This window comes from Alligator sinensis, unplaced genomic scaffold, assembly GCF_000455745.1.
Source record: "Alligator sinensis unplaced genomic scaffold, ASM45574v1 scaffold273_1, whole genome shotgun sequence".
Classification (NCBI taxonomy): Eukaryota; Metazoa; Chordata; order Crocodylia; family Alligatoridae; genus Alligator; species Alligator sinensis.
The window spans coordinates 442836-458086 of NW_005841943.1; the positions used below are offsets into that span (position 1 = coordinate 442836).

The following is a 15251-nucleotide window of genomic DNA, read 5'->3' on the forward strand; positions in this document are numbered from 1 at the left end:
GCTCCAGCAATCAAAACAGCAGGATCTCAAGCCTGGGGTTCAACCCAAGCTCTGAAAGGTAAGCCTGCTACATAAGTAATCAGAAACTGGCTCAAGTCTGTAACACAACAGAAGTTTGGTGCACATGAACTGCTTTCAAAATGGCTGAAACCAGTTTAAGATAAGTCTGTATGAATGTAATATCAGACTTAACCAATTTAGGTTAAATCAGTTTATTGGACTTCTGCTCCAGATCCCCATCAAATTCAAGTTAACTCACAGCCCCCCAGCATCCCAGGATGCTTTGCAGCATCCTCACAAGCTCCCCCTTGCAGGGTGGGAAGGCTAGCCTTGGCCCAAACTGTCTGCTCCAGCAGAGCAGGGAGGCATGCTCTAGCAACCCACAGCTTCTGGCCTGAGTCACTGCAGGCAAGTGGCTGCATTTCCAGAATCAAAAGTGAATGTCTGTTCACTTGCTTAGAAATTCAATCTATGTAGTTTAGACTAACCTGCAGAGATTGGATCAGTTCAGCCTCGGGCTTTTTGACTAGCTGTACTTAGTCCATAAGAGTTTGGCAGCTCAAGGAAAATAGGGTTTCAAGTTTAAGACCAATCCACTGCATGATTTCTCCCAAGGACATAGGCTGGACCACAGATTAAACTAAGGAGCAGTTACTTTTACCTCCCTGACTAATAGGCCTAACACCTTTGCACTGCCATTTTCTGGAATAGATGTCGTTTGGGGGACAAGGTAGATGAAAGACACACTGCAAAATAAAACTGTACTGATGACTGTCTATGCTTACTTCAGGGCTCTTGTTAGGGACCTGATCCTGCAAAACTCCCAGAAAAAGCTGTGGCTCACAGAAACTCACAGCACCAAGCTCTGGCAGCATTGCCTAATAAAGCAATCCCCATTCTATCACTGTGTCAGTTAGCACCACATACCACACACTTGTGCAAAACTTCTGTGACCACACCTCAAGTCAAGCTATGCAAATAGGCGGCAGAACAAGCTTTATAACACAAAAGTGCAGTAAGTTTAGGGCTAATTAGTTACCAAGCCAGAAACAAGCCCACCCAGAGCAGGAAGCATATGGCTCAGTGTGAACTGAAATTTAGAAATTTCCACCATATTATTGGGAATATTTTATCAGGATTTTTATTGTTATAAAAATACCAATGCAACTTTAACTGGGTAGTGGTTATAATTCAGTAACAAGGAGTCACATGATTCCCCCAGAGGCTCAGGTTAGCGAACAACATTCATTAAACTTTGACATTTTATAGCCAGGCGCAGTTGTCTTAAAACCAGATTTTTTGCCTGAGCTTGTCAGAAGCCTAAATGGCCATGCAGAAAAAAGAAAGCTGTCCTAAAAAAATCTTCAGATGGGGTGCCTACTTTTTTCCCTATGTGCTAGGCCTGTGGGGGGGATGAGACTCTATGTCCATTCTATTGAGCACTCTGTGGGGGGAGCAGGATTACAACTTCCTACTAATACGGAAATTAAGACACAGGCTTTTAGGGCTTGGTTCTAAATTATAATAATTTCCTACTGAAAAATCAAGATGCATCTCTGGAATTCAAACTCTTATTTAATCTAAGATTTGTTTTTGACAAAGACAGCAACTGGGCCAAATGACTAATATCTGTTTTGTCCCTGGGAGACATCACAAATGCATTGCTCTGTTTCCAAGTTGAAAAGAGTGTGCAGTTCCCTTGCTTTCCCAATCTGAAACAAGGCAGCCCCTTTTGGTCATGAGGTTACAGCTTTGAGGCAGCTTTTGGCACCTTAGCATGCTGAATTTCATCATCCAGCCTTTTGTTTATGTGGGAGCTCCTACTGAGTGAAACACACCCACCTCTCTACTCCCTCTTAGCCCTAGTGTTTTACCCACTATTTTTCTTGAAGCCTGAGCTCATGGAGTCAAGCAATAACCCAAACATATCCATTTTAATTTAAAAAGAAGCTCTCAACCTTTGCTGTTATAGAGCAAAGCTTGAAACCATAACTCTTAACACCACCACCAAGTAAAAGGTATTCAGTAAATGGTATTCACAAGTCAAATGTATTTGTATTGTGATATTTAAGTCAGTTGAATAATTATTTGAGGGTGGAAGAGGGGTTGAATGCTTGAGGGTCATGGACTCTTACTTTTGCAGGGGGAGGAGGGAGGACTAAGATGATGAACATAATGGAAAGTTGTATGCATTTCAGGTGACTGCCCTCTTCATGAGAGGGACCAGGGCCCTTGGGCCCCCCATGTACATGGCACCTCTGCTTGAGACTAGTCATGGAGTTTGGGGCCTAATTCAAGATATCTGATCACAATCTAAGGGGTAATAGGCTTAATATAAATTGTATCACACCTGGTGAAGGAAAGAAAGCGAACTATGTTCTCCTTACCGCCGGCAGGTTCTCCACTAGGCACACTTTTTTTTTTTTTTTTTTTTGGGGGGGGTGGCGCGGAATGAACCAGGTCAAGAGACCCAGCAATCAGTCCTACACACCCAGAAACACCAGGAAGGGGTTTGACGGATCAGCCTCTTAGCCATGCACAAAACCAATAGCTGGACTGAAAAGTTCACTAAACAAAAAACTGTTGTATCTACATGAATTAGAACATAGCAGAAGCAAAGCAACAGTGCTAATTCCAGGCTCTCCATCAGCATCAGTATTAGCAGCCAGATGATCACCTGCCCCTAAATTTTGTTATAATAAACAAGCACAAAGTGTCTCAGTGGAAGCCACTGGAGCCCGTTCAGTTTCACTCTCTAAAAGGATATTGTTCTATGGATAAAATTTCCATTCAAACCAGACAGACAGGGAGTTTATGATGAGACATTCCCAGAGCAGACAACAGGTTTAACCAGTGAGGCTGAAGTCATGTTAACAAGCAAGAAAAAGCCAAAAGGCTGAAGAAAAAAGAGTTGTGGAAGGGGGGCACAGTTCTCTTTCAAAACATGGATGTCCATCATTAACAGCAAATTTCTTGGATGAGCATGCTGACAGCTGGGTGTGCCAGGGTGGTGCTGGTTGGGCTTTCTGACCTGCTTCTCGTGGAAGAACTACAAATCTTTTTTTTTCCCCTGAAGTTTGACAAATCCCGATTCTTTTTTATTACAGATTTCAAAACAGAAACCATTAAAAGGGCAAAAAAGCAATATGCCTAGTTTCATCCAGCTGCAATGCATGAGTAATCAAGGCCCTGACTGTGCCCTAGGGAGAAAATAGGCAGACTGCTGTATCAGAAAAAGCCTTCCTTGTTCTGGTCAATTGGGCTTTACATGGATGTGGAAGTCTGCAGGAAAACTACAAAAATGACACTTACTGTCAAAGCCTGTTCCATCTACTTCAACCAGCTCAAGTGCCTTAAAAACCATTAGGGCGAAAGGTGGGAGGGTAGGTCCTTCTTGCTGCTGCTTGTGAATTTATTGAAAAATGAAGGTGTTTTATACAAGAGATGCTTTTCATGAACTCAGGCTGATACAACAGGATTGTGCTTAGGTGCCTAATAGGATCTGGCCTTTAGCATTTTTGAGAAATGTCAGTAAAGTACACATTACACTGCTAACTAGAATCTAACTATGCAATACAATCCACTTGGTTCAGACTCCTGTGCCCTTGAAATAGTTCCACTGAATGGACCAGAGCATATAGCATGGCTCTCGCTTGCAGGACTTTGGCTTTCTTGACTACGGGGTGTTGTTCCAAGAAGAAGGATTGCTAGGAAGAGATTGGATGCACCTAATAAAGAGAGGGAAGAGCATCTTTGCAGTCAGGCTCACTAACATGCATACAGGACTTCCACCTAATGCAGGAGGTATACAGTCCCACTAGGGGAAATGCCTTACTGGACTTGGTGCTAGCTACAGGAAATGACCTGGTGGGGGATCTGCAGGTACAAGGTAACCTAGGAGATAGTGACCATCAATTGATTGAATTCACTATCCGGCATAGGGTGGGAAAAGTAACCAGCAGGGCAGAAGTGCTAGACTTCAGAAAGGTTAACTTCAGTGTGCTCAGGAGATTAGTGAGGCATTGAAGATCAAAAGCATTGGCAAGATGGGAGTTCAGGAAGGGTGGTCATTCCTCAAGGGAGCAATCCTTTGGGCACAGAAGGAGACAATCCCATTGTGCACAATATGGGGCAAAGGGGCCAAGGAACCCTCTTGGCTGAACAGGGAAATCCAGGAAAACCTAGGAGCAAAGAAAGAGGCATACAGACTGTGGAAGCTGGGGGTAGCTAACAAGGAGGAGTATACCTCCTTGGCTCACACTTGCAGGGAGGCAGTCAGAAAGGCCAAAGCAGCAATGGAACTCAGGCTGGCAACAAAAATTAATGACAACAAACAGTCCTTCAGGTATATAGGGAGCAAAAAGAAGGTGCAGGGTAACATAGGACACCTACAGCACAGGCTAGGGCAATTGGTGACAGATAGGAGGAACAAGGCTGAACTCTTCAATGAGTTTTTTGCCTCTGCATTCCTGAACACAGATCAAGACAATCTCCCAATTGCATTATAGATAGGCACCGGCCCACCAACGGTCAGCACTGACCTAGCAAAGGGACACTTGGAGGGCCTGAATGTGTTTAAGTCAGCAGACCCGGATGATCTTCATCCAAGGGTGCTGAAGGAAATGGCCAGTGTCATAGCAGACATGAACAACGCATGCCCCCAGAGGCTGGTGGGGCATGGCAACCGCCCGCAGATGGTGGCAATGGTGGCGGCAGCAGGGGCATGGCAGCGGTGAGCGGGGAGCTCCCGCAGGCGGCCACAGAAGTGTTAGCAGTGGAGATGACGGGGGGTAGCAAGTGCCAACCAGCAGTCAGTGACCACCCGCAGACACCGCTGGCAGCATTAGCCACAGCCAACAGCAATCAGCGACCACCCACAGACACCAGGAGGGGTGGTGAACAGCAACTGCCTGCAGGCACCTCTGGCAGTGGCAGCAGCAGCTGATCACAGGGGGTGCACATGCACCCACATGCACTCCCTATGTGTCGCCAATGATAGCAGAGCACAGCTATTTGAGCACTCTTGGCACTCAGGTCAGGTCCCAGAGGACTAGAAAAGGGCCAATGTGGTCCCTAGTTTCAAGAAGGGGAGGAAGGAGGATCTGAGTAATTATAAGCCAGTTACTCTCACCTCTATCCTTGGGAAAACCTTTTGAAAAATTATCAAGGATCACATTTGTGGGAGCCCAGCAGGAAAAATAATGCTGAAGGGCAACCAGCACAGGTTTATAGCAAGTAGATCCTGCCTGACTAACCTTGTTTCTTTTTATGACCAGGTCACAAAATGCTTAGATGAAGGAGCTGAGCTAGATGTCATCTACTTGGATTTTAAGAAGAGCTTCGATACAGTATCTCATCCTAGTCTCATAAACAAACTGAGCAGCTGTGACATAGATGCTTGCATAGTCAGATGGGTGGCAAATTGGCTTAGGGGTCGCACCCAGACAGTGGCAGTGGATGAGTCAGTATCGACCTGGAAAGATGTGGGCAGTGGGGTCCCCTAGGGCTTGGTCCTTGTACCTGTGCTATTCAAGGTCTTCATCAGCAAGTTGGATGAGGGTGTGGAGAGCATTCTGTCCAAATTCATGGATGACACGAAATTATGGGGTACAGTAAACACACTAGTGAGACGGGATCAAATCCAAGTAGGACTGGACAGGTTGGAAAAGCGGGCAGAAAAGAATAGGATACAGTTCAACAAAGGCAAGTGCAAAGTGCTGCATCTAGGGAGAAGGCATCACCGCCACACCTATAGGCTAGGGGATGACCTTATCAGCAGCACAGCAACAGAAAGGGGTCTCAGAGTCATAGTTGACTCCAAGATGAATATGAGCCGTCAATGTGACAAAGTAATAAGTAAAGCTAACTGCACTCTATCATACATTAGCGGGTGCATCATGAACAGATCCAACAAGGTGATACTTCCCCTCTGTGCAGCATTGGTCAGGCTGCCAATGGAGTACTCCATCTAGTTCTGGGTGCCGTACTTCAAGAGGGATGTGGATAATCTTGTGAGAGTCCAGAGGAGGGCCACTCATATGGTTAGGGGCCTGCAGGTAAGGCCCTATGAGGAGAGACTGAGGGACCTGGATCTCTTCAGCCTCTGCAAGAGAAGGCTTAGAGGGGATCTTGTGGCCATTTACAAATTCATTGGGGTGGGGGAGCAAGAAATAGGAGATGTTCTGTTTACTAGGGCACCCCTTGGAATAACCAGGAACAACAGCCACAAATTGATAGAGAGCAGATTTAAGTTGGACATCAGGAAGCAGTTCTTTATGGTGGGGGTTGCCAGAATCTGGAATTGGCTTCCAAGGGAGGTGGTGCCTTCCCCTACCTTGGGGGTCTTTAAGAGAAGACTGGACAAGCACCTGGCTGGGGTCATATGACTCCAGTACTCTTTCCTGCCCAGGGCAGGGTATCAGACTCAGTCTGAAGTCCCTTCTGACCCTAACAACTATGAAACATGAAATCTAGTGAGGAGGGCTTTAAACTAGGTTCACCAGGGGGTGGAGACCAAAGGCCTTAGCTAAGTGAGGAAGCAGATGTCCTGGTGGAAGTGCAAGTAGGAGGGGCAACATGGGAGGCATTCTTACTCTTACCCTTCCAGACTGTAGGGCTAGTTACATCAGATATCTGTACATGAATGCATGGCACGTGGGAAACAAGCAGGAAGAATTGGAAATCCTTGCACAGTCCCATAACAATAACATCATTGGAATAACAGAGACTTGGTGGGATAGTTTGCATAACCGGAGCACTGTCATGGAAGGATAGGTGGGGGAGAAGAGGAGGAGTTGTTCTTTATGTAAAATTGCTGTATGATTTCTTAGAGCTCCAGTATGAAACTGGGGATAGGCCTGTTAAAAGTCTCTGGATTAGGCTCAAAGGGGAAAACAACAAGGGTGATGCCGTGGTAGTTATCCGCTTTTACAGCAGCCAAGAATCTGGCTGTAAACCCACACCCACTATTTACATTAATTCTTAATCTCTTGCCTGGCTTCTCTTTTAGTTTTTAATCTTACCCTATTTTCCCATCCTATTTTCTTATTTCAGTTCCATCCCTTTCCTTCCCCTTCCCTGTTTTTGGCCTTGGCCTTTCCTTTCCATAACAGTCATTGCCACCTTTTCCACCCCTCCCCTCAGCCCCACAGAAAAGAAATTGCTTGTGCGAATGTGAAGAGAGTGCAGAATCAGTTCTGTGATGGTTGTTGGCTTATACTGGAGAAATGGATCCCTCCCTCATCTGTGTGTGCTTGCTCCAGCTCAGGGTCACTTGAGAGCTGCTGTTCCCATTGCCTTCTCCCCTCAAGCAACAGCTCCAAGATTCTCTCCCCACAGTCTCTGTAACTGCCCCCCCCTACCAGCTGGTTCAGCATCCCTTCCCCCTGCTTGCCTCTGAAGGACTTAATAGATTAAAGAATTGTTTGAGGAGTCCAGTCAAATGAGGTTGCAGGGGGTCCAAAGAACTAAACTAGCTCTGATCAGTCTCAAGCTCAATTAGGAACATAAAACAAATACTTTCATTTGAAAAGATCAGTCTTTACTTCCTCAGAAGAGTGTAATAATCTACTGAAATAATTACATGAGTAAGACTCATATCATAAATGCAGTTGTATTAATATACAAACATTTACACCAGTAGATCTTGATCTCCTTGGCTAAGTAGAGACAGTCAAAAAGCCCAAGGCTGAATTGATTCAGTCTTTGCAGGTTAGTCTAAACTGCATATATTGAACTGAGAAAAAAGTGACCAGACATTCACTTTTGATTCTGGAAATGCAGCCACGTGCCTGTGGTGGCCCAGGCCAGAAGCTGGGGGTGCTAGAGCATGCCTTCCCTTCCCTTTGACAGTGGCTGGAGGGAAGCTGGGAGTGAAGCCCTCTGAGGCGTTTCACCCCTTCTTGCTCGAGCTGAGTTGGGGGGGAACGACACGCCATGGCCAGGCCCCGCCAGGCCAGCTGAATATGACAGGGGGAGGTTAAACCCCCACCCTGGCCTGCACAGACCCCAGTGTGGTGTGCATGGCAGGGAGAAGGAAGCAGTCACTGCCAGGCTTTTCCCATCTGCCCCGCTGGTGTGGAGCAAGTGGGGCATGGCCAGACCCTGGCCCGGACTGGCACATGAAGTGTGGGGGAGAGTTTAAACCCCTTCCCTGGCCGCCATGGTACTCAAGCAGGGGTCTGCCTGGCAGGAGTAGAGCAGCCCCTGAAAGGGTTTTCCCCTGCTCCCCGCTCAAATGGAGTGGGAGCAAGGCCAGACACCCACCTGGGCCAGCACACAGAGGGGAGGGGTGTTTAAACCCCATCCCCCTCCCACACAGGACACCAGCCAGGGTCTGCCTGGCAGGGGCAGAGCAGCACCTAAAAGGCTTTTACCCTGCTCCCGCTTGAATGGCAGTGGGGCCCAGGCCAGCATTTTGAGGCAGAAGGTGGGGAGTGGAATTTAAGCTGGGATCTGCTGGAGCAGTGAGTAGGGAAAAGCCTACCAAGCAGACCCAACTGGGGTCCCATGTGGGGGGAGGGAGGGCTTAAAGACCCCTCCCTGCTCTCAGCCTCATTTTGCCGGCCCAGCCTGGAATCTGTCCCCCTCCCTCCGCCCCCCACTCCACCAGCAAGCAAGAGAAAAGCCTGTGAGGGACTGCTGCATCCCCTAGAGCCAGGTTTTCCCACCACCATCCTCTTCTCAGCCAGGTGGAGCAGTGATAGTGCTGCAGATAGGGAGCAGAGGGGCAGAGCCAACCATGCTGCACTGGAGCAGACAGCACATCCCAGGGCTGCAAATCATCCTGGGATTCTGGGGACTAAGTTAACTTGAACCAGGAAAGGGTTTGGGACAGAAGTTCCATAAACCAGTTTGACCTAAATCAGTTCAGTCTGATACTATATCCAACCAGGTTTATCTTAAACCAGTTTCCGGCATTTTGAAAGTGGTTTAAGTACACACTGAACTTCTGTTCTATTACAGGTTTAAACTGGTTTCTGATCACTTAAACCAGTGTGTATGTAACATCTGTCTCTAGCCCTTACCATACAAGACTGGCTATTTTAATATAAAAGCATTTTGATATCAGTATAACACAGAGATAAAACTCCTCTAGTGTAGGTTAACTACAACAATAAAGCTAAGGGGACCCTTAGGGTGCGTCCAGACATGCATGGATGTTTGGTTCCCCAGGGACAAGTAGCAGTGGCACACCTTGCACCACTGCCACTTGTACCCGGGGAACGCCCGTGCCGTGTGTGTTCTGGCGCACATCGAGTTGCCCCAGGTGGGGCAGGGGAGGCTGGGGCCAGTACTAGGCTGGCCCCAGCAGCTTTGCCTGGGATCCTGGGTTCCTCCCAGGGCTGCAGCCACAGCGATTCTACAGCACGGTTCCAGGAGGTCCAGCTCCACTTTTCAGCAGCGCACATTGGCCAAGTGTGCATTGCACCTTTTTTTTTTTCCCCTGATTTTTTTGACCCCTGGAAAACCCACGGAAAAAAACACCAGCACAGTACACACTTGGGCAGAGCGCCTTTGCAGCGTGGAGAACACTGGACTGTGCAGTATGTTTCTGCAGCACCACATCCCGTATGACTGCACTTATCTGGACACGCCCTTAGATCTTGTTGCATTTTTTTGTCATGATAAGTGTGTGGGAGCTGTGTATACAATCAATAGTCAAGATCTCTCAGCTTACCGTACAGCCTGCCTAATGCTTTCTTAATGTTTTGTGGGCTGACAAAATCAGAACTATAAGGCTTCCTTCTCATTTCTTCTCTTGCTAAGGCTCTGAAGAACTATATATACAGTAAAATAAATATTAAACCAATGCCAAAAGCTGAAGAAGATACATAAAATATTTTGATGTTATCTTTAAACACAGACTCACTCACTCACTCACACACACATACAAAGCCTATGCAGAGAAAACATGCTCATCTGGCACTTCCCTCCTATCATCAAATAAATTATCTACCACAAATTTTGCATTTAAAAAAAAATTAACTGTTTCCCAGAATACTAGGGTATGTCTATGGTTGAAGAAAGTAACACACATGGAGGCCTGGTTCTTATCATTGTTAAGATCTGTCCTGTGTTGTTCCATTAACTAAATTAGTGTTTAGGATATCAGCTATGATAAACTCTTCTCAGGATAAAGAGCAGTTGGATGAAGTATTCTCTATCCCTTTTAAAGAAGCAGCTTTGAATTATAGGAGCATATTTAGATACTCAAGCTACAGTGACCAGCAATAGAACAACACACTAAAATAGATATACTGCCTGCCCAATGCTGGTCCAAAATAGAGATGGAGGAGGGCTTGGGGTATAAGTTTTGTCCACCAAAATGGAGGCTGCAGCCTTATCTCAGGTTTTCCTCAACTGCGAAGCATTCTGAAGCATGGGATGAAGATGTGTTCTGCAGTTCATCTGATCTAGTAAGTCCATTCATAGCATTTGACAACGTAGGCTGTCACCTATGAAAGCTTATGCCTCTCTGAACCAGTTACTCTAAAGTATTACCCTGCCCCACCTTCTACCTGATCTAGTAAAAGTAATGAGTCATGGACAAGGATTATTTATACTTCTAACAGGAATCATTGCTGTGACAGACCCGCTTGCTCTCAAAGAACAGACTGCAGCATAAGGCAGACTAACAAGCCACAGCAGCAAAGGGAGCCCATTCGAAAACAGGACTCTGCCTTTAAACACCATGCATGGCAGGAGTTGCACCAACCCCTCTTCTGCTCAGCTCCAGCAGCACATATCATTACCTGAAATTTATGTCTAATTCCAGGAACAACTCTGCAGGCCAGGAAATCACATCATGCAGGTCCTTTCCACTACTTTCAGAATGAGTGCAGCATAGTGCAGAAGGCAGCCTGGGGGGTGTCCAAGCAACACTCTCAAACATCAAGCTCACTCTTCAGGGACTGTATCACCATTATTTTACAAAAGAACATCCATTATCCAGAAATTAGTGTCACCATCATTCCAGATAATCAGTTATTCCAGGTAAACATCACAGAATGAAGTGCTGGAAACTACAATTACCACACAGCAAATATTTTTTAAAAATCCCCCCAAAAATAAATGTGTGGTACTGTGTAATGTTCTAAAACTGCAAAGCACTTGTAAGTAAACAGTGCAGTGTCATCTCACCAGCCAGCAAAACCCAACTGTGGAATGATGGTTTTATTAACACAAAACCTTCCAGCAATTGACTCTCTACCATACTTCAGAAGAGCACCACTTTGGTCAATCAGATAAAGCACTCCGGTAAGGAGTCACCAAGTCTAATATGGACCTCTGGCAAGACACTTAACATCTAGGCCTCAGTTCTCCCAGCTGTATAAATGAGAGTGACATTCACCTTGATTTGTGAAGTGCCTTAAGATCTACAAATAGAACCTGCTAAAAATTGTTGCTGTACAGAGCCTCTCTTAGCTCACAATGCTGTACACAGGCACTGATGAACTCAATCTCTGAGCTAACTCTGTTCTGTAGATAGAAAACTGAAGCACAGCAAAGTGGTGTCATTTGCCCATGGACACATGCTGCATTCATCAGGAACAAAACTAATGGGAATGGACTGAGCCAATGGCAAGGAACATGGAGTGGGTATCTGTTCTAGAGATGTTGTAGGACAAAACTAGGACAAAGCAGCAATAGCAGACAGTATTTTGAAGGAGTGATAGGAGGAGGCACAAGAGGAATTTATTATAGTAAGGAGGGAAGCAGGAATTCCTGAGAGTGAGGAAACACCAAACTGATTGTTAAGGTGTTAACGGGAAAGCGAAGGTGGAAGAACTGCTTGTCTGGCTTAGTAGATATAATGAGGTCAACTGACACAGAGACTTCCACAAATCTCCTATTTGTCATAGAAAGAAGTAGAGTAAAGGACACAAGAGTGCACTGAAAATCATCCATTCTGGCACAGGGGCCTGAAATAGTTCAACAGGAACGGAAACAACACAAATAATCTTGAATACGATACTCATCTACGGGGGCCTGACTAATTCTAACTAAGTGATATCTTCATCGACTGAATGGGTTTTGACAGAGGCAGGCTTCCTGCCTTTAAACAGTTGTAGGACAGAATTGCAGGATGGTCTGCAGCCATTCAAGAAATGGAATCCTTATTTTGGAATTGTGCTTAGTTGCCGATGCCAAAAGCAAAGCACTTAATGGCAGAATCAAGTTATGACAAATAGCTTAAAGCCTCCCATCTGAAAGATGAACCATGAGATGGGTCAGAAAAAACTAAGATTAATCCAACACTATTTAAGCCCTGCTTTGACTGGTAACCCATTTTTAATTATTGGTGGAATGGTTCTTCCTGGTCTGATCATTCCCATCTTGGCTTTTTAGTTGGTAACACAACAAAACCTTACTAGAGCCTCATTATTTCTCTTATGATTCAGAACCAGATAAGGAATATAGTTTTCCCAAGGGGAGGATAATGAAGAGTAATTTGAATTAGTGCTGAGAAATGTTACAAGAGCAGTGATAGCATTCAGCCCCTATCTGTCGCTGTAGAAGTGTTAGGTTAAGCAGGGCTGTTCGTCTCTCATTTTACCACTATCTTTGTGGTAAGGATGGAGGGATGGGAAACCTTGGAACGGGTTTTATTTTATTTCTATTCAGAACAAACAGCAACCAAGAACAGGAGGGTTTCTACTTTTCCTCAGTCTGTAAAATGAGAAGTGTTTCTCAATGCATTGGATGATGTTGGAGTATAACCCTTCCTACTCACTATCACAACTCTGCCTTCCCTGCCTTCTACCTACAAAATGGTGGAATTGTTTTCAAGTCTCCATTTCTCCTAAAACAGAGTTCAGACTCTGAGCCCCTTCTACCAAGTATCTGAGAGCTAAAATGGGGGAGGATTTGCCACAGCAGCTGAAGATTGTGCTTCTGTGGAGTTCGGAAATCCAGCTGCGGTCTGTATTCAGATATGCTTCACTACCACAAGCAAAATAACTGTAAAGGCCTCCCAAGTGGCTAGAAAGGAGGAACTTGTGACCATCACACGCTGACTGCATTAACAAGGTTTTTCCCTTGCTTTCCCCAGTACTTTTTCCACCATTTTACATTTTACTCCTCCCCTTCCCACTTGGCTATCTATGAATTCAGTAAGAACAGCCCTTCTGGTTCACATTAAAGTAAGGATTGTAAGGGGAGCTGTCTTCATGTGCTCTATAAGCTGCCTCTACCTTGCAAGTGCCCACTTCCATTTGTATAGCTTGGGTTTTACTAACAGACATGGTGGGAGCCATTATGTAACATATACATTATGGGAATTTATCTTCAGTATATGTTTGGAACAAGACAGAAACTGAATAATCTACTGTGAAATAACAATTTGCATTTTATACATATTTGCAAAGAGGGATTGAATTAAGCTCACAGCAGCAGCCACTATCTTTCCCCAGTTCCTGCATCTTGTGCTCCAGAGCATAGATCATTAAATGAGAAGCTTCTAGTCATGATGAGTTTTGAAGATAAGCCAAATCTGAGCCACATAAAAACCATGCTAGAGCAGTGATGGTTGAACTTTGCAGACCAACTGCTGTGTCAAACAACTCAGTGAGCTGCCTCCAGTCGTTTTAACAGCAGATGACCTAAGAAGTCTAATGGTTCAAGCTGTGGTACTTGCTAACTACTTCTCTGCCAGTTCTGACATGTAAGACAGGAAATAAATGACCATATAATGAAGATCAGGTAAGTCTGTCAGTGGCAAACTAAAGGGATGGATCTTGGAAGAGTAGACGTGCTAAATTTTCTTTCAATCTATCCCCCTTTTTTAAGGGGACCAAACCTAACAGCTAATATAATTTTTACAGTGTAAAAATTAGGTGCAAACTGCATTCTCCTCATAATTATGACCATACGCTTCCCAATATGCCATGATGTCTAATAAACAAACTCTAAAAGAAACCAGACAGCTCGAGATGAGAGGAATTTCAACAGGCAGGCAGCAGAAAGCCTGGCTAATGGGATGTATCTTAAACTGCTCTCTAAAATCAACCTGGCTTGGCCCCAGACATTTATGGTAATAGACTCCACAGGCAACTGCATGTGACTGGGAGTATCCTGCCCGCTGGGCAGTGCCACGTAAGAGCAGACAAATGAAGTGTTGAAGACAGATGTCATTTATAAAGGGACAGAGGCAATCTCCGATGTAACTGGGATTTAGACCATTTAAATGGCATGTCTACACTGCCTCCAATTATGCTGGGGACCCCTGCTGTGAAACCACATACCAGCCACTTGCTCCTGATGCACAAGTACCAAATACTAAAATAAATTAATGTAACATAGCCATCACTAGTGGCACAGAGCACACCCCCACACATGCCTGAGCCTCACAGGGGACCAGCAAACAGGAACTACTTTGCATTTTTTCAGCATTTGGTACATATAGGACTGAGTAGAGAGAGGCATATTTTCATGGCAGCACTTCTTGTCACAGCCAGAGGCTATGTAGAAATGCCCTAACTGGCCTCCCAGTTAAATCAGAGATTGCCTGTCCCTAAATGACACCTGCATTTAATGCCTCAGTTGTCTGCTATCAAGTGGCAGTGCCCATGAGAGAGAGTGTTCCTGGTCAATGATTCTATCACCCTTCGCCATCTTTTCTCTTGAGATTTACACCTCTTGAAGGCTGGGACAGTTTCTTAAGCATTTATAAAAGGGTTATAGTAATGTAAGGAGCAATCACATCGTGACTTCAGAGAAGGATTAGGAGACCTACGGAGTTCCCAAGGTGGGAGGGGGGAAGGGAAGAACTACTCCCCAATATTCAGTTGTTTACACCTGTCTAGCTTAGTACAACTTGCAGACTTTCAAGAGCATGACAGCTTTATACATCACGCTAAGAAAGTTAATTACAATATTAAACAGAAGACATGCTTGGATTAGACCCTTTTGACATAAAGAACAAGGAGGTTCAGCCCTTTAGCGTGGATAGGAAAGTCCTCTTAGAATGACACTGAGCTGTTGAAATCAGCACTTGGAGCAGATGTGCTATTTTTATCGTGGACAAAGCAACAATTGTAACATGACATATGTTGGGTCACACATAATTTGGAGCAGTATCTGGCACAAACAGGCGTAGGCAAACCTGAACTGCACCAAATGTATTCAATCTGGCAGTGCCAAAACAATGCAAGGATTTGTGAGCTTTTTTGTTAGAAAGTGTTAAATTCAAGGCATGTCTGAAAAAGAGCTCTCTGGGATGAGTTCTCTCACCTACAAAAATATTTTTT

At 45.1% G+C, this 15251-nt stretch overlaps 1 long non-coding RNA gene across 1 annotated transcript in view; it reads left to right on the forward strand.

The window, feature by feature from the left end:
- Positions 1-15251, forward strand: part of LOC112549652 — a 26649-nt gene continuing 11398 nt past the window's right edge. Inside the window, exon 1 of the long non-coding RNA XR_003093161.1 lies at positions 1-58. This is a non-coding gene — a long non-coding RNA (uncharacterized LOC112549652). The remainder of the gene's footprint in view (positions 59-15251) is intronic.